Genomic DNA, 14564 nt, shown 5'->3' with positions numbered 1-14564 from the left:
ATCCGCCAAACGGGCAGTTTTCCACTGACTTAGAGCTCCTTGAGAGTCTAGCGCCTCAGCTGTTCTGATAGGAGGCGGCGTTCCGTCCTAATCAGGATGATTGGGAGCAGCTGGAAGTACAGGTGACGCCTCCCTGGCTCTCCCGCTGTCCACCTTCTGCGGTGTGGTCCGCCTTCTAACAGGCTAACGACCAATACCGGGTCAGGGGCCAAGGGGATGGGGATCCCTGCTGTGAGAGTCAACACCCACAGCTCGCATCTAGGGACCCCAGAGGTCAGGTCCTGGTGGGGCCTGCTTCGGTTCTGCTTAGGATCCCTGGTGTCCACATGAACAATTCCAGCCAGTCTTCTCATGCTTACACGGGGACTTCTCCCTAACCCGAGTGTATCTGCCTCAGTGTCTCAGCCTGTTCTTTGAGAGAAGGCGGGGGCGGGCGGGGGAGGGGGGGACGTCAATGAAATTGCTGGAGAGTAATGGCCACCGGTCCTACGCCCGACCTGGAACTGGAAACACAAGGTTTTCCTGAAGACAGAGAAACTCTGAAAAGATGCGGAAAAGCAAGCTGTGGAAAAGAGCAAAAGCAAAGCTTCGGGAGGGGCTTTGCCGAGAGCACAGGAGGAGAGAGTATGAAAGGTCTCTATTCAGGCCCTTGGCTGCCACATTCGCTGAGTAGGAGAAAGCCCTGGGCAGGCGCGACCCCGAAGGGGCAGGGTAGGAAGCCCCTTTTCATGAATTCAGTGGCGCGGTTGGGGGTGGGAGGAAGCTGGGGCTGCGTGGGGACACGGGGTGCCCGGAAGGCCGCAAAGGGCGTTAGGTCAACATGCAGAAACGCTTCTAGTGTCGCGTCACATTTTCTTGGGGACAGGAAACAAAGCCAACTGGCTAATACACTTTCTCCCTAAGGGGATTCAGTCTGACCCTTCTCTATCCTCCCCAGTAAGGGCTGCCGAGGGCTTTGCTCGACTTTCCCTGGCTTCTCCTGAGCTCAAAGCATCTCTCTGAGAATGAAATGACGGGTTTGGATACACGTTTGGTAGATTGGGAGAGGGCGACTCACAACTTGAGAGGGATTGTTGGAGTAAACCGGTTCTGGAGGGAGTTGATCTAAGAGGCCAAGAGGAGAAAGGAAAACAGGGAAGGAAGGAGTTAAAGCAGCTGCTCATTTACACAACCAGTAAGAGGAGGAGCCACGGCTTGTCACCAGCAGAGTGGCGCAGCGGAAGCGTGCTGGGCCCATAACCCAGAGGTCGATGGATCGAAACCATCCTCTGCTAATAAGGGTCCTTTTTCTTTTTTCTTTCTAACTTTTTTTTTTTTTTTTTGAGGAATTGGATCAAAAACATCCTCTGTTAATAAGGGTTGTTGCTGTTGTTGTTTTTTCTTTTTGTTCTATATTACTTCCTGGTGAACAATGTTTTTTGAGGAATTACCTTCCACAGTTGTGGAGAGAAGATGCTCTCTCTCTCTCTCTCTCTCTCTCTCTGTATGTGTGTGTCTGTGTATGTGTGTGTGTATTATACATATTCTTGATCTCTTAAACTTCATTTCAGAGACTGTATCTTACTTTGAGATATATGTCAGCATATTGCTTCCCTTTTCTCCAAATGTTTGCATAATTCCTTTCTCACTCATTTCAGAGGCATCATATCATAGAAAATACACTGAGGTTGAATATAATCTTACATTTTCTCACACTCGAAGGCAAAACACTGTTACTGATAATTGCCTGAGACCATTGGTTACTGTACATCGATACTGGTTTGTTTGTTTTTTTTTCTTCTGTGGGAGCCTCCTGCTTCTTTTGCTTTTGTTCATTTCTATGCATGATTTATTAATTCATTTCGTGTACCGTGAATTCCCCTTAAAACAAGCTATGTTACAATGGCCAGAAGACATCTTTTATACCCTCCTTCCATACTCATGGAAACTAGACACATGGAACGTATGAGGAAGAGAAGCAACAGTGAAGTTAAATGTAAAATGGTTGATTCTCCTTGGATAAAATTTTATTTTTAGTGTAAATGATAGAAAACGTTGGGGTACATTTAAATAAAGCATTTTGTGAATCAGAATTCCATGGGCAAACTCAGAAGACCAATGATCTTCACTTTGCCTGTTTACACCCTAGAGGCATTTTCACTAACTCTAAATGTCTAGGCGTAAGAGATTGGTTGAATGAACTCTAACATATGGGCTCAAAGAGGAAGCGCTATGGGACTACAAAAAAGAATTTCCAGGAGATAGTGTTAAGTAATAAAGAAAGTTCGGGTAAATACTATAGTACGCTACCTTTTTTTTCCAAGAAAGAAGGAGAATTAGGAAAACACACACACCTGTTTTTCTTTCTGAAAAGAAAACATAGTGAAGATAAACCAGAAAACAGTGAATCTGGTTACCCAAACCGGCGGTGAGTGCGAGGGATATGGGAGGCCACTTCTCTGAGTCTGCCTTTTGTTATAGTTTAACTTTTGAAAGCATGTGCATGTTTTACTTTTTTTTTCCCCACAGAAAATGTTTTCTGTGTGAAAATGTTGACTAAATTCAAAAGGGTTATAAAGGATTTTTTTGCTTCTTTAAAATTTCTGAGTCATCATTTTCACAAAATAAATAACTTATGATAATCCGGAATTCCCAAAATCAAACTTCAGTTTCAAAATTCTCTTCCCTGGCACCTGACTTTTGAATACTTCAGAGAGCCCCTAAAGTGTTCAGAAAAGGGAGGTAAACAGGATTATGTGGCATGCTTAGGTACATGGGATTGCCAAAATGATGCTCAGTTTTGGTTGTTTTTTTTTTTTTTTGAGACAGAGTTTCACTCTTGTTGCCCAGGCTGGAGTGCAATGGTGCGATCTCGGCTCACCGCAACCTCCGCCTCCGGGGTTCAGGCAATTCTCCTGCCTCAGCCTCCTAAGTAGCTGGGATTACAGGCGTGCACCACCATGCCCAGCTAATTTTTGTATTTTTAGTAGAGATGGGGTTTCACCTTGTTGACCAGGATGGTCTCGATCTCTCCACCTCGTGATCCACCCACCTCGGCCTCCCAAAGTGCTGGGATTATAGGCGTGAGCCACCGCGCCCAGCCTGATGCTCAGTTTTCTTTAGGCTATATTTTTGTGAATAATACTAATATATATTTTTAAATTGTATGGGATTTCTAAAATAGTGTAAGCTATCAATTATAATTATGGTTATATTAAGTTACTGTACCAAATTTTCTCATATAAAGCTACTAACCCAAGTAAAACAAAAAATTAAATATCAAGAAAATAACTTCATGTAAAACCAGCTAATACTGAAATTGTTTAAAATAGTTTAAAACCAAAGCTTGATGCCATATCGTTAAGAAAACAACGCTTCAGGTACATTTGGTCACCTGGTCGACCATTTAAACATTTTATAAAGGAATTTCGTTCGTTATTTTCAATGCATGTTTTTTGGTTGTATAAAAGGTTTCCCATGCAAGAGGGCTGATGCTATAGCACTAAATTATTATGCTATAGTGTATTTTCTTTTCTTTTTTTTGAGACGGAGTTTCGCTGTTGTTACCCAGGCTGGAGTGCAATGGCGCGATCTCGGCTCACCGCAACCTCCGCCTCCTGGGTTCAGGCAATTCTCCTGCCTCAGCCTCCTGAGTAGCTTGGATTACAGGCACGCGCCACCGTGCCCAGCTAATTTTTTGTATTTTTTAGTAGAGACGGGGTTTCACGATGATGACCAGGATGGTCTCGATCTCTTGACCTCGTGATCCACCCGCCTCGGCCTCCCAAAGTGCTGGGATTACAGGCGTGAGCCACTGTGCCCGGCTAATTTTTTGTATTTTTAGTGGAGACGGGGTTTCACCATGATGACCGGGATGGTCTCAATCTCTTGACCTCGTGATCCACCCGCCTCGGCATGAGTAAACTCTTTATCTAGCTGATCCTTTGATCTATTTGATTTTAGGAGGTTCATCTGCGGGGTAAGGAGCATACTCCAAACTCTTGGTATTCTCCTCCCAACAGTCATGATAATAGTCTCCGTGGTGCACTGTATTCTCTCAAAGGTTCTAAATGCCCTCATGCAGCCATCTCTAGACTGTCAAATAGTGTTCAACTGAAATAACAAGAGCTGAAGGAAACGTGCAACCATGAGGACCTGGTAACCAATGAATGACATGCCGAGACGGGTAACCCAAAATGATGGTAATGGAGAGGGTTGTTAAGGCCCTAAGTTTTGGTTACACCCTCACCCGAGAGCCTGACCAAAAACGGGAAATTTTTAAACAAAATTATGAAAGGCCGTTGTTTTGGACTAGGCTCATGCACTAGGCCCCAACGAACCAAACCAAACCAAAATGGAGTCACTTGTGCTAAGACTTTAGGGAAACACGCAGATTATCGAACAAACCACGTTTTGTTTTTTCTCCCGCAAATCTCTGTAACAAACATTTCTGACAGAATAGGTATCCACCCCCTGAAGTCCCCATTAAATCTTTTAACCATACGCATTTCCTCTTGCTTAGAAACCATTGAGCTTCAGATGCTGATCATTACACCATGGGAGCCACTTCTTAATATTTCTCCCCGAAGTCTTCGATGACCTAGTTCTTCCTCCCTAAAGTCTGATTTGGCTTCCCAATGCCAGCACACCCCACCCTTCGTACCCCCGGCCTTTTCTTCCAAGTGGTTCAGAAACTTTGTGCCCCCTCAGGCCTCCGTTGTCGAACAAAAGCGAGCCCTTCCCTTGCGCCAGGTTTTGTGACTAGTGTTTGTGTTGTCACCGCATCGAACGCTCCCGGCGACCTGGCGAGATGGGAACCGTCATCGCTATTTTACGGGGGAGGAGCCTGTGAGACCTGAGATCCTTCCGTCTGCGTCGTTATCAGGGCCTGTTGCTGCCACAAAATCGGCGTTTACATGGCGCTTTTGAGGACGTGCCTGGAAAGCCTTTCCAAAGTCGCAGCGGAGACGGTGGCGTTTGCGGAGAACTGAAAAAAGTGATCTTGCAAGACGAGCCTCCCTGGGAGCCGAGGCGCAGCAGGAAGCGGGAAAGGAAGGCCCCCCGGGAGTTTCCCCGCGCAGCGCCCCACTGCCGGTTCACCCGCAGGAAAGACCCCCAAACGGACACAAAAAAGGTCCCCCGCCCTGCTTCGCACAGACGCGGGCGCCACACTGTGAAGTCCACGCTGCGCGGCCGAGGGCGGTGCTGCTCCTCCGGGGCGTTCTCAGCCGGCCCCGCCCCAGCTCCTCTGCGCAGAAGCGCCGCCTGCGGGCTTTTCCCACTGGGGGCGCCACGCGCTCCGTGCGCGTTTAGAACCCGGCGCTTCAGCCATGTCCTTAGCGGTAGAGAGGAATTCAGCGCAGCTCCAAGCAGTTTAACCGGATTCGACGCCTCTCCAAGGAGAGAGCGCCTAGTGCATGCTGAACGTCGCGGCTTGCAGGCTGGGAGACTTTCCGGGACTTCAGATTTTTTTTTTCTTGAGATGGAGTTTCGCTCTTGTTACCCAGGCTGGAGTGCAATGGCGCGATCTCGGCTCACCGCAACCTCCGCCTCCTGGGTTCAGGCAATTCTCCTGCCTCAGCCTCCTGAGTAGCTGGGATCACAGGCACGCGTCACCATGCCCAGCTAATTTTTGTATTTTTAGTAGAAAGGGGGTTTCACCATGTTGAGCAGGATGGTCTCGATCTCTTGACCTCGTGATCCACCCGCCTCGGCCTCCCAAAGTGCTGGGATTATGCCCAGCTAAGGTCTGTGTTTGCAGACACGGGGTTTCACCATGTGGGCCGGTCTGCTCTTGGGTTTCAGATTTAAGGAGACGCACGGCCCTGCCGGAGGTGGGATTCCCGGACCGCGCGCGCCCTCTTGTGGATGATGAGGAGCACTGCCCTCCCCCCGCAATACCCGAGGCCAGACAAGAAAACCACCATCCAGTAACTCCCTGCAAATGCAGGCTTCTTTTCTCAGGATTCGTGCTGGATTTCTTCGCAACGGAATTTTTGCGACTGGCTGTCATTGGGCAAAATGTTTAAATTCGGGGTTTTCTGGAAAGCTGCATGGGGAGTGTTCCTCAATCCTAGACTGGGTTTCTGGGGGAACAAATTCATTGTCCAAACCCAAAGAATGGACTCAGAGACTCGTAGAACAAATAGCAAAAGTGAGATTTTATTTATTTATTTTTGAGACGGAGTTTCGCTCTTGTTACCCAGGCTGGAGTGCAATGACGCGATCTCGGCTCACTGCAACCTCCGCCTCCTGGGTTCAGGCAATTCTCCTGCCTCAGCCTCCTGAGTAGCTGGGATTACAGGCATGCGCCACCATGCCCAGCTAATTTTTTGTATTTTTAGTAGAGACGGGGTTTCACCATGTTGACCAGGATGGTCTCGATCTCTTGACCTCGTGATCCACCCGCCTCGGCCTCCCAAAGTGCTGAAATTACAGGCGTGAGCCACCGCGCCCGGCCTTTTTTTGTTTGTTTTTTGTTTTGTTTTTGTTGAGATGGAGTCTCGCTCTGTAGCCCAGGCGCGATCTCGGCTCACTGCAACCTCCGCCTCCCGGGCCGGTTCAAGCAATTCTCCCACCTCAGCCTCCCAAGTAGCTGGCATTACGGGCACGCGCCACCGTGCCCAGCTAAGGTCTGTGTTTGCAGACACGGGGTTTCACCATGTGGGCCGGTCTGCTCTTGGGTTTCAGATTTAAAGGGACGCAGGGCCCTGCCGGAGGTGGGATTCCCGGACCGCGCGCGCCCTCTTGTGGATGATGAGGAGCACTGCCCTCCCCCCGCAATACCCGAGGCCAGACAAGAAAACCACCATCCAGTAACTCCCTGCAAATGCAGGCTTCTTTTCTCAGGATTCGTGCTGGATTTCTTCGCAACGGAATTTTTGCGACTGGCTGTCATTGGGCAAAATGTTTAAATTCGGGGTATTCTGGAAAGCTGCATGGGGAGTGTTCCTCAATCCTAGACTGGGTTTCTGGGGGAACAGATTCACTGTCCAAACCCAAAGAATGGACTCAGAGACTCGTAGAACAAATAGCAAAAGTGAGATTTTTTAAATGACAGTCTTGCAAGATCGAGTGTCTGATGGGCAGGAACGCCCAGCACGGTTTCAACAAGGAATTTATCCCCCGGTGCGCAGTCCCTACCCCCCCCCCCCCCCCCCCCCCCCGCCTTCCTCAGAGGCTGAGTGCTATGAGGTCACAATCTTCCCGGATGTCGCCTATTGACTGTTAGGCAAAGGCTGAAAGTGTTTTTTTTTTAGGGTTGTCCTGCTGCATTTTATTGCAGCCCACAATGCATTGCAATCCTGGGTAGCTCAGGGAGACTTCCGCTCCAGTCTTAGAGTGGTTTGTAGACTTGGAATCAGTGAAGGAAAACAGTAATAAAAGAGTAAAAAGAAACTTGAGAAGAAGCAGAGAAGAGAGATGTGTAACCACATGGACACAGGCTACCCTCGATTTCAGGATAACTAAACTACACTAAACTTTCTGCACTCAGCAAGTATTGCTGAGCTCCTAACACGAGCCAGGCAAGATGACACTGAGAAATGAAAAGTGAAAAGAGACCACAGTGCTGGTCTCCCCTCAGGAGAACTTCCTGTCTAGGGTCAGAGGCAGAGCTTATTAAATGAGCAATTAAATTATGAGGTGGAGTGAGAAGGAGACTTAGGATGTTGAGGAGACATAGATGGGGCATGTGAGCCCTGTAGAGCGAGCCCAGGGAAGGCCTCAGTGAGGAAGTCTGGAAGGTCTAAGTTAATATTCGAAGAATGAGTAGAAGAACCAGATCTCATAATGTGAGGGCAGAGGGGAGGACAAAAATGTTATGAGCAGAGAGGGACAAATTGAAGAAGTGAAATAATTTTACCATTGCCGGTGACTAGAAGCTAATTTTATTGGGCTGTGAGTGTGGCAGGAATGGCGGTGAACAGGCTGGAAATGTGTGCAGGTTAGGGCAGCAATCCCTCAAATGTGAAACAGTCTCGAGCAAAAGGGAAGGACTTGTGTGAGAGTCTCTAGGAGGACAGCAAGGGCTGTGCACTGATGAACTGCCACCAGCCTTTTGAACGTTACCATGCCTATCAACTTAATCAAAGTGCAGAGGCTTTACCAAAAACAAGCCTAAGAAAAAGACTTTAAAAATGTGCAACCAGGATAGGATGGGCGGCCTGACCATGTGCTAGTGCATTACACTTTTCATGTGTGGGCTCGAATCCCATCCTCGCTGAGAGCATTCCTTGGAAAAAGAGCGAAGCCTGCAGGGAGACCAGTACCACTACAAATTTGTTGACCTAAAATCAGACATTTATCACGTCTCATGCCAGACAGCTTTTTTCCAGTGACGGAGTAATGCGGCCATCCTTTTAAAAACAGGCATTTCTTTATAATGTACACAGACATTTTTTTCTAGGAATCAAGACACGGGGAGACATTTCAGACAGGCGCCCCTCTCCCACCAGAGTCTGGTACAGCTTACAGAATTGGGGAGTTGTTTCCGGCAGTGTTGACTGTGCAGATGGGCTTGCTTCCACAGGTGGTGTCACACTTCTAAGGACGGACATAGATACTACTGCTAATCAGATACTATGGCACATGGTGGACCGGATCACAAGGAACCACTATAATTTCAGGAGACAAGACAAACTGGAAGAGGTGAAAAAAAGTCAAGAAGGTCCCACCGAGATTTGAACTCGGATCGCTGGATTCAAAGTCCAGAGTGCTAACCATTACACCATGGGGCCACTTACAAGTCACCTTAACAGGTTCTTCTTGTGACAAATATTTATCCCTGAGTCACCAGCTCTTAACTGCTAAATTATAAAACAATGGGATTTTAAACAGAATTGTACTGCCCTCTACAGGAGTGTTTTGGAAATGCTAGGGTGTTTTGCTTGTTTTAAAGACGGCCACAACTGCCTTTGACAGGTCAGAACAGGAGATGCTGGAAATCCGCAATGCTCAGGACAATACTCCATAAAGAACCGTACGAGTGCATATTTTTTTCAAAACAATCTTGTATCTTTCAGGTAGGTTTTCGGGGGCCTTTTTTGTTTGTTTTGAGACGGAGTCTTGCTCTGTTGCCAGGCTGGACTGCAATGGCATGATCTCAGCTCACCGCAACCTCCACCTCCTAGGTTCAAGTGATGCTTCTGCCACAGCCTCCCGAGCAGCTGGGACTACAGCACCACCATGCCCAGCTAATTTTTGTATTTTTAGTAGAGACGGGGTTTCACCATGTTGGCCAGGATGGTCTCGATCTCTTGACCTCGTGACCTGCCTGCCTCAACCTCTCAAAATTCTGGAGTTACAGGCGTGAGCCACCGCGCCCGGCCCGGGGGCCTTTTCTAAGTGAAATCCGTGCTCCCATCCTTGTGTGAAGTCCCCCAGTGAACCGTTCTCTCACATACAATTGCAGTGCTACGTAGGACCTTGTTAGGATTTTGACTTTTATTCTGAAATGGGAAGTCACAGCTTCTGGTTGGATATTCTGAGGGACTCAACTTCAGAATCCTGAGCTACTCTATGACAAGTGTGACCACTCTGAAGCCACCATACTCTTAGGTAGCTCAGGCCACACATGTAGATGCTCCAGCTCGTAGTCCCACCCACAGCCGGCATCCTTTACCAGCTACGTGAGTGAAGAGGCTTCCAAATGACTCCCGCCCTCAGCGGTTACCCAAGAATTACCCTAAGCTGGTGAGTTTCCACCTGAGGCTCCAAACCTCCAGGAGCAGAGTAATCCCTGCTGTGCTCTGTCTTATTTCCTGACCTCGGAATCAATGAATACAATAACGTGCTTTATTGCCACCAAGTTTGGGGCTAGCTTGTGATGCAGTAATAATAACTAGAATAATTCCAGAAACATAAACTGTACCTGTCTACTGTGAAAAGAAAATAAATATTGGGATCCCCCGCCCCCCGCAATCACTAAGCCAAAGGGAAAAGTCGAGCTGGGAACTGTAGCAGGCAAACCTGCCTCCTATTTTATTCCTAAATAAGACAGCTACAGAAATTAAAAAAAAAAAAAAACTTCATACTTCCTTCACAATTTGCCCACAAGGAAATTCCTTGTGTACCTCAAGATTTTTACCCTAAAACAGTTCTGTTTAATTTCACCCTGGCAATGAAAGTTGATGTCCCACCTCTGTGAGGATAAGTTATCAAAGAGGTGGGACAGACAGTCCTCCGTCTGCTCACCTGAGACAAATGCATATCCGACTGCTTCCTCTGCCCTATTGTTCATGTAAAAATGCAGATTCACTAAGAGGACTGAAGAATAAGTGAATATCTCTCTAACCCTTCTCACATGTAAATTCTGTATTAAGTGAAAGGTTAATCAGAGACTGGAAAGAATGTGACCTTTTGTCTCTTATGTACCTACGACCTGGAACCTTCCCCTCCATCCCATATTTTGGGTTGTCCCTTTCCAGACGGAACCAGTGTATGTCTTACACATACTGATTGAAGTCTCACGTCTCCATGTGTAAAATCAAGCTGTGCCCATACCACCTTGGGCTCCAGTCGTCAGGACCAGCTGAGGCCGTGTCCACCTGAGGACGTCCTTAACCTTTCCAAATCGATTGAGACCACCTTTACTTCTCTGTGGTGATCTCACCAAGGTCAAGATGACTTTAGATCCTCAGACACTTTGGGTTTACACTACTCTCTCAGTGTTACCCAACGAGGCTGTCCCAAAATTTTGCCACCATAAATACTGCCTTAGGCCATATCAGTGTTCATGTTTCCCTTGTTATGTGTCTTCAAAAATGATGTTTACAAAATTGTTGGCCTGGGAGTCTGAAAGAGTGGGATAAAATGCAGAAAAGCAAAAAACTTTAGATGCTTAGAGATAAGAAAATCCCGGCCAGGCGCTGTGGTTTATGCCCGTAATCCTAGCACTTTTGGGGGCCAAGGCAGGCGGATTGCCTGAGTCGAGATCAGCCTGGGCAACATGGTGAAACCCCCGTCACTACTAAAATACAAAAAATTAGCCAGATGTGGCAGCTTGCGCCTGTAGTCCCAGCTACCCGGGAGGCTGAGGCAGGAGAATTTCAAGAACCTGGGAGGCCAAGGTTGCAGTGAGCTGAGATCTCACCTCTGCGCGCCAGTTTGAGCAACAGAGTGAGACTCCATCTCAAAAAAAAAAAAAAAAGAAAGAAAATCCTCCCAAAGATACCCTCTATGTGCTATGTGTTGCTATTATATGAAGCAGTGGTAACATTTGTTGGGGTTTCGTTCACTCAGTGTGCATTCCAAGCACTGGTCTTGGTGACGGGTGCAGCTGAGGACACAACCCCTTTTATTAGAATTCACCTCTTTTGGATCATTGTACAAGAGTATCATTGCTTTACTAGATTTAGATCTTAGCAGGGGAAGAGCCGTTTTCTCTTTCTTTGTGGTGCATTTTTTCAGCTGCTCTTCAAAAATTGTGCAGGTGTTGGAGGCTCTATGCAGAAATTATATTGGGCTAAGAGCAAAAACAGTGGACAAGGGAGGTTTACCCGTGGCTCCCCTTGCTTCAGCCACTGTGACCTATCCTGCTGTTCCCAGAGCAGGCTAAGCAGAGCCCGCCTCCGGTGCTTTGCACTCACTGTTCCTTCTGCCCCAAACAGCTTCCCCCAGACAGCACTACTCTCCGCACTTTCTGCCAGTGACAGTCCAGAGGCCTCATTTGTATCCCCCTTAAAAATGCAGTCTCCGGCTCCCTGTCCCATTTTCTGCTGTGTTTTTATCCAAACCACTTGTCAAGGGGATGATGTTTTGGAATTTGACCCCACTTCAACGTGGCACAAGAACAGGAACTATAGCAGGCTGTTTTCACTGTATATTCTCAACGCTAACATAGTGTCTGTCATATATGAAGTGCTCAATACATGTTTCTGGTTAAATAAATCAATTAATTTTAAGCTGGCTGAAGGAGTCACATAGAGGTAAAATTAGGAACTCTGCAATGACTTTCCACACTTAGAATATAATTTGTAGTAATTTCCATATTACTCTTTTCTTAATGCATGGCGCAATCTTGGCTCACTGCAACCTCCGCCTCCTGGGTTCGAGTGATTCTCCTGCCTTAGCCTTCTGAGTAGGTGGGATTACAAGCAAGCGCCACCACGCCCAGCTAATTTTTTGTATTTTTAGTAGAGACGGGGTTTCACCATGTTGACCAGGATGGTCTCGATCTCTCGACCTCGTGATTCACCTGCATCATGAGAAACGCATGTGAAAAGAGTAGCGTTTCCCAGCTATTACTTGGTGGTGGGAGAAGCACCTAGTGACCGGTTGCCCTCGCGCTCCTCGGTGTTGACAGACCTGCAGGACAGCTGTCCGGGGCAGAAGAGTAACACTGAGAAGGCCACGCTGGTGTCCAGGCCCTCTATGGCCAGCTTCACCCACTGTGTTATAGTGGATGTCATTAATCACGGGCCTTTTCCTAGTATTCCAGAATCCCTCTGGTGTGCAAGTGAGAAAGTGCCTGCGATTCCAATTTCCACTCTGAGTCCTGGTTCCAGTGGGGATCTTCACTAGGGACTGCCTGCTGACCTACAGGGAATTGCTCCCTTTCCTCTGGTGTCATTCTGTCATTTACCTGGCTTACATACCAGACACCCCCAAATTCCCACGCTGTACTTAAGGTGGCCTCCTTGTCATTGGGAGTTAATGGTTGACTCAGCAATAACGTAGTATCTCTCCATGCCAGGTCGAAAGACTGTCCTAATCCCTGCAAGACGTCTCTGTATCCATCAGGATTATCTGAGAACGATCCTAGATCAGCTGAATTCGCTTCAACTCTGGGAGGGAGCAGGGAATATGTACTTTGGTTGCGCTAGATTCCCCTCCTGCCACCTGTAGGGGACATAATTTGGGCACTCAGACTATTTGTGCCTCCTTGATAGCTTCCTTTTAAGTCCTTTTCAGGGTGGGAGTTAAAGGGGAAACCTTGAGAGGGGAAGGAGCCATTGGGGGGGGTCACAGATACTGGGGCAATACCAATGGGACCGAGGTTAAAAGCTCTGGGTAATCACAGGCTATCCTTCAGGAAAAAGGATCCCATGCACGTATGGGATCTTAAGTCTAATCACCCTGCATGTTACAGAAAAGATTCAATCGTAACATAGCATTATAATTTCCACTGTCCTCAGGCAGCCAGCTTTTTTTTTTAGGGTTTGGGGGTTACATTGATTCCAGTTATCCAAGATGCACTTTAGAGGACACTTGGCCTTTGGAAGGGTGGCGCCCACGTGGAATTATAATCTAGCATGTGCTGCATCCAGCACTGCACAAGGATTTAAGGACCTAAGAGGCAACAGTGGGGAATAAGAAAAGATACAGGCAGACATAGAGAAAGCTGGGCCAGGTGGTCCAGAAAGTCAGGATGTCACTCTCTCTGGCCCCGACCTGTCTCAGTGTACTTTATTTGCTCACAAAGCACATAGCAGAGGGAGGTGAGGCTACTTAGAACAGCCTTTGCTTATTATCTTCACACTTCAGTTAACATCCTTCAGCTGAAAATGGTCCTGCAGCAAGGCCAGTGAAAGCTGGTTCTTTCTCTAAGCCTGTGTGTTCCACTCCGAGACATATACACCCTCCTATATGGTTTTACTTCTCTGAAGTTCAAAGGTCACAGCAGCCTTGCTGCTGACACCCCCAGAGGGGGTGTGTTAGTCTGGCTCCCCACACCTCCCCTTAACCGTTTGTTTGAAGTACAAGCATTACAAAAATTAACATTAAGCATTGCTACTATTAATATGAGGGTGTAGTACGTTGGAGCAGACCGCACGAGAATTCAATGTCCAAGCAGCAGTCAGTGGCAGCTGTCACCTTCACTAGGAAGACAAGCTAGATGGACAGCATTGTGGGGTAACGCTCAAAGCCTCAGGAGGGATTGCCGGCTGGGCACATCCCCGGTGTTTGCTGGCCTTACTGCGGCTGTGCCTGTCTTAGGTTGTCCTCCCCTGAGGATCTTACCCGTCATTGACTAACCAGCCATCCCTTCAGGTCCAGCATCATAGACAATATTATCTTTAGAGGCTAATGGCCTTGCAAGTGATATTAGATTATATGTCACTGAGGAGCACATGCACCCACATTTCTTATTTCAGCTTTAGTCTGTAGCTGCTGCTAGGACTGATTCTGTGTGCCTCTTTCCTGTACAAACACCTCTTATTCTTAAACCTATTTTACTGCCTGTAATTTTAAACATTGTTTAGCTTACAGGATTTTGTTTTCTAGATTTTCACAAATGCACACTGCTGCATATAACAAAAACAGAATAATTACACAGGCAACAAGTATCTTGCACAACCAGAAGGCATGCCTCAGAATTCCAAAAGGATTAAATCCCTATAAGTGACGCAATGTCTTTTCTATTTTTGTAGGATCCTCTACATCAAGGTGTGCATGTCGTATTTCATCCAGTTCCTGATGTAATTTAATTAAGTCACTAGTTAAATTATAACAGCCTTGAGCTCCATGAAGTTGCTTTTTGACTGTTTCCCAATTCCACTTTGTATCATTCCAAATTACAGGGGCCACACAGATAGTGACATGTTGGGGTCCGGCACATCTGCCAGGGGACTACCGACCTGTGG

At 47.2% G+C, this 14564-nt stretch overlaps 2 non-coding genes across 2 annotated transcripts; one reads left to right on the top strand and one right to left on the bottom strand.

Annotated features, from left to right (window-relative positions):
* Nucleotides 1–1202: 1202 nt before the first annotated feature.
* TRNAM-CAU (transfer RNA methionine (anticodon CAU)) lies at nt 1203–1274 on the top strand. The gene has a single exon. It is a non-coding gene; the product is annotated as a tRNA-Met (tRNA).
* A 7371-nt stretch (nt 1275–8645) lies between these two features.
* Nucleotides 8646–8717, bottom strand: TRNAQ-UUG (transfer RNA glutamine (anticodon UUG)). The gene has a single exon. It is a non-coding gene; the product is annotated as a tRNA-Gln (tRNA).
* Between the last annotated feature and the right edge of the window lie 5847 nt (nt 8718–14564).

Source organism: Callithrix jacchus, chromosome 4 (assembly GCF_049354715.1).
Source record: "Callithrix jacchus isolate 240 chromosome 4, calJac240_pri, whole genome shotgun sequence".
In the NCBI taxonomy this organism is placed as follows: Eukaryota; Metazoa; Chordata; class Mammalia; order Primates; family Cebidae; genus Callithrix; species Callithrix jacchus.
The sequence above is the reverse complement of the archived record's forward strand: the minus strand, read 5'-3'. Positions and strand labels throughout refer to the sequence as shown.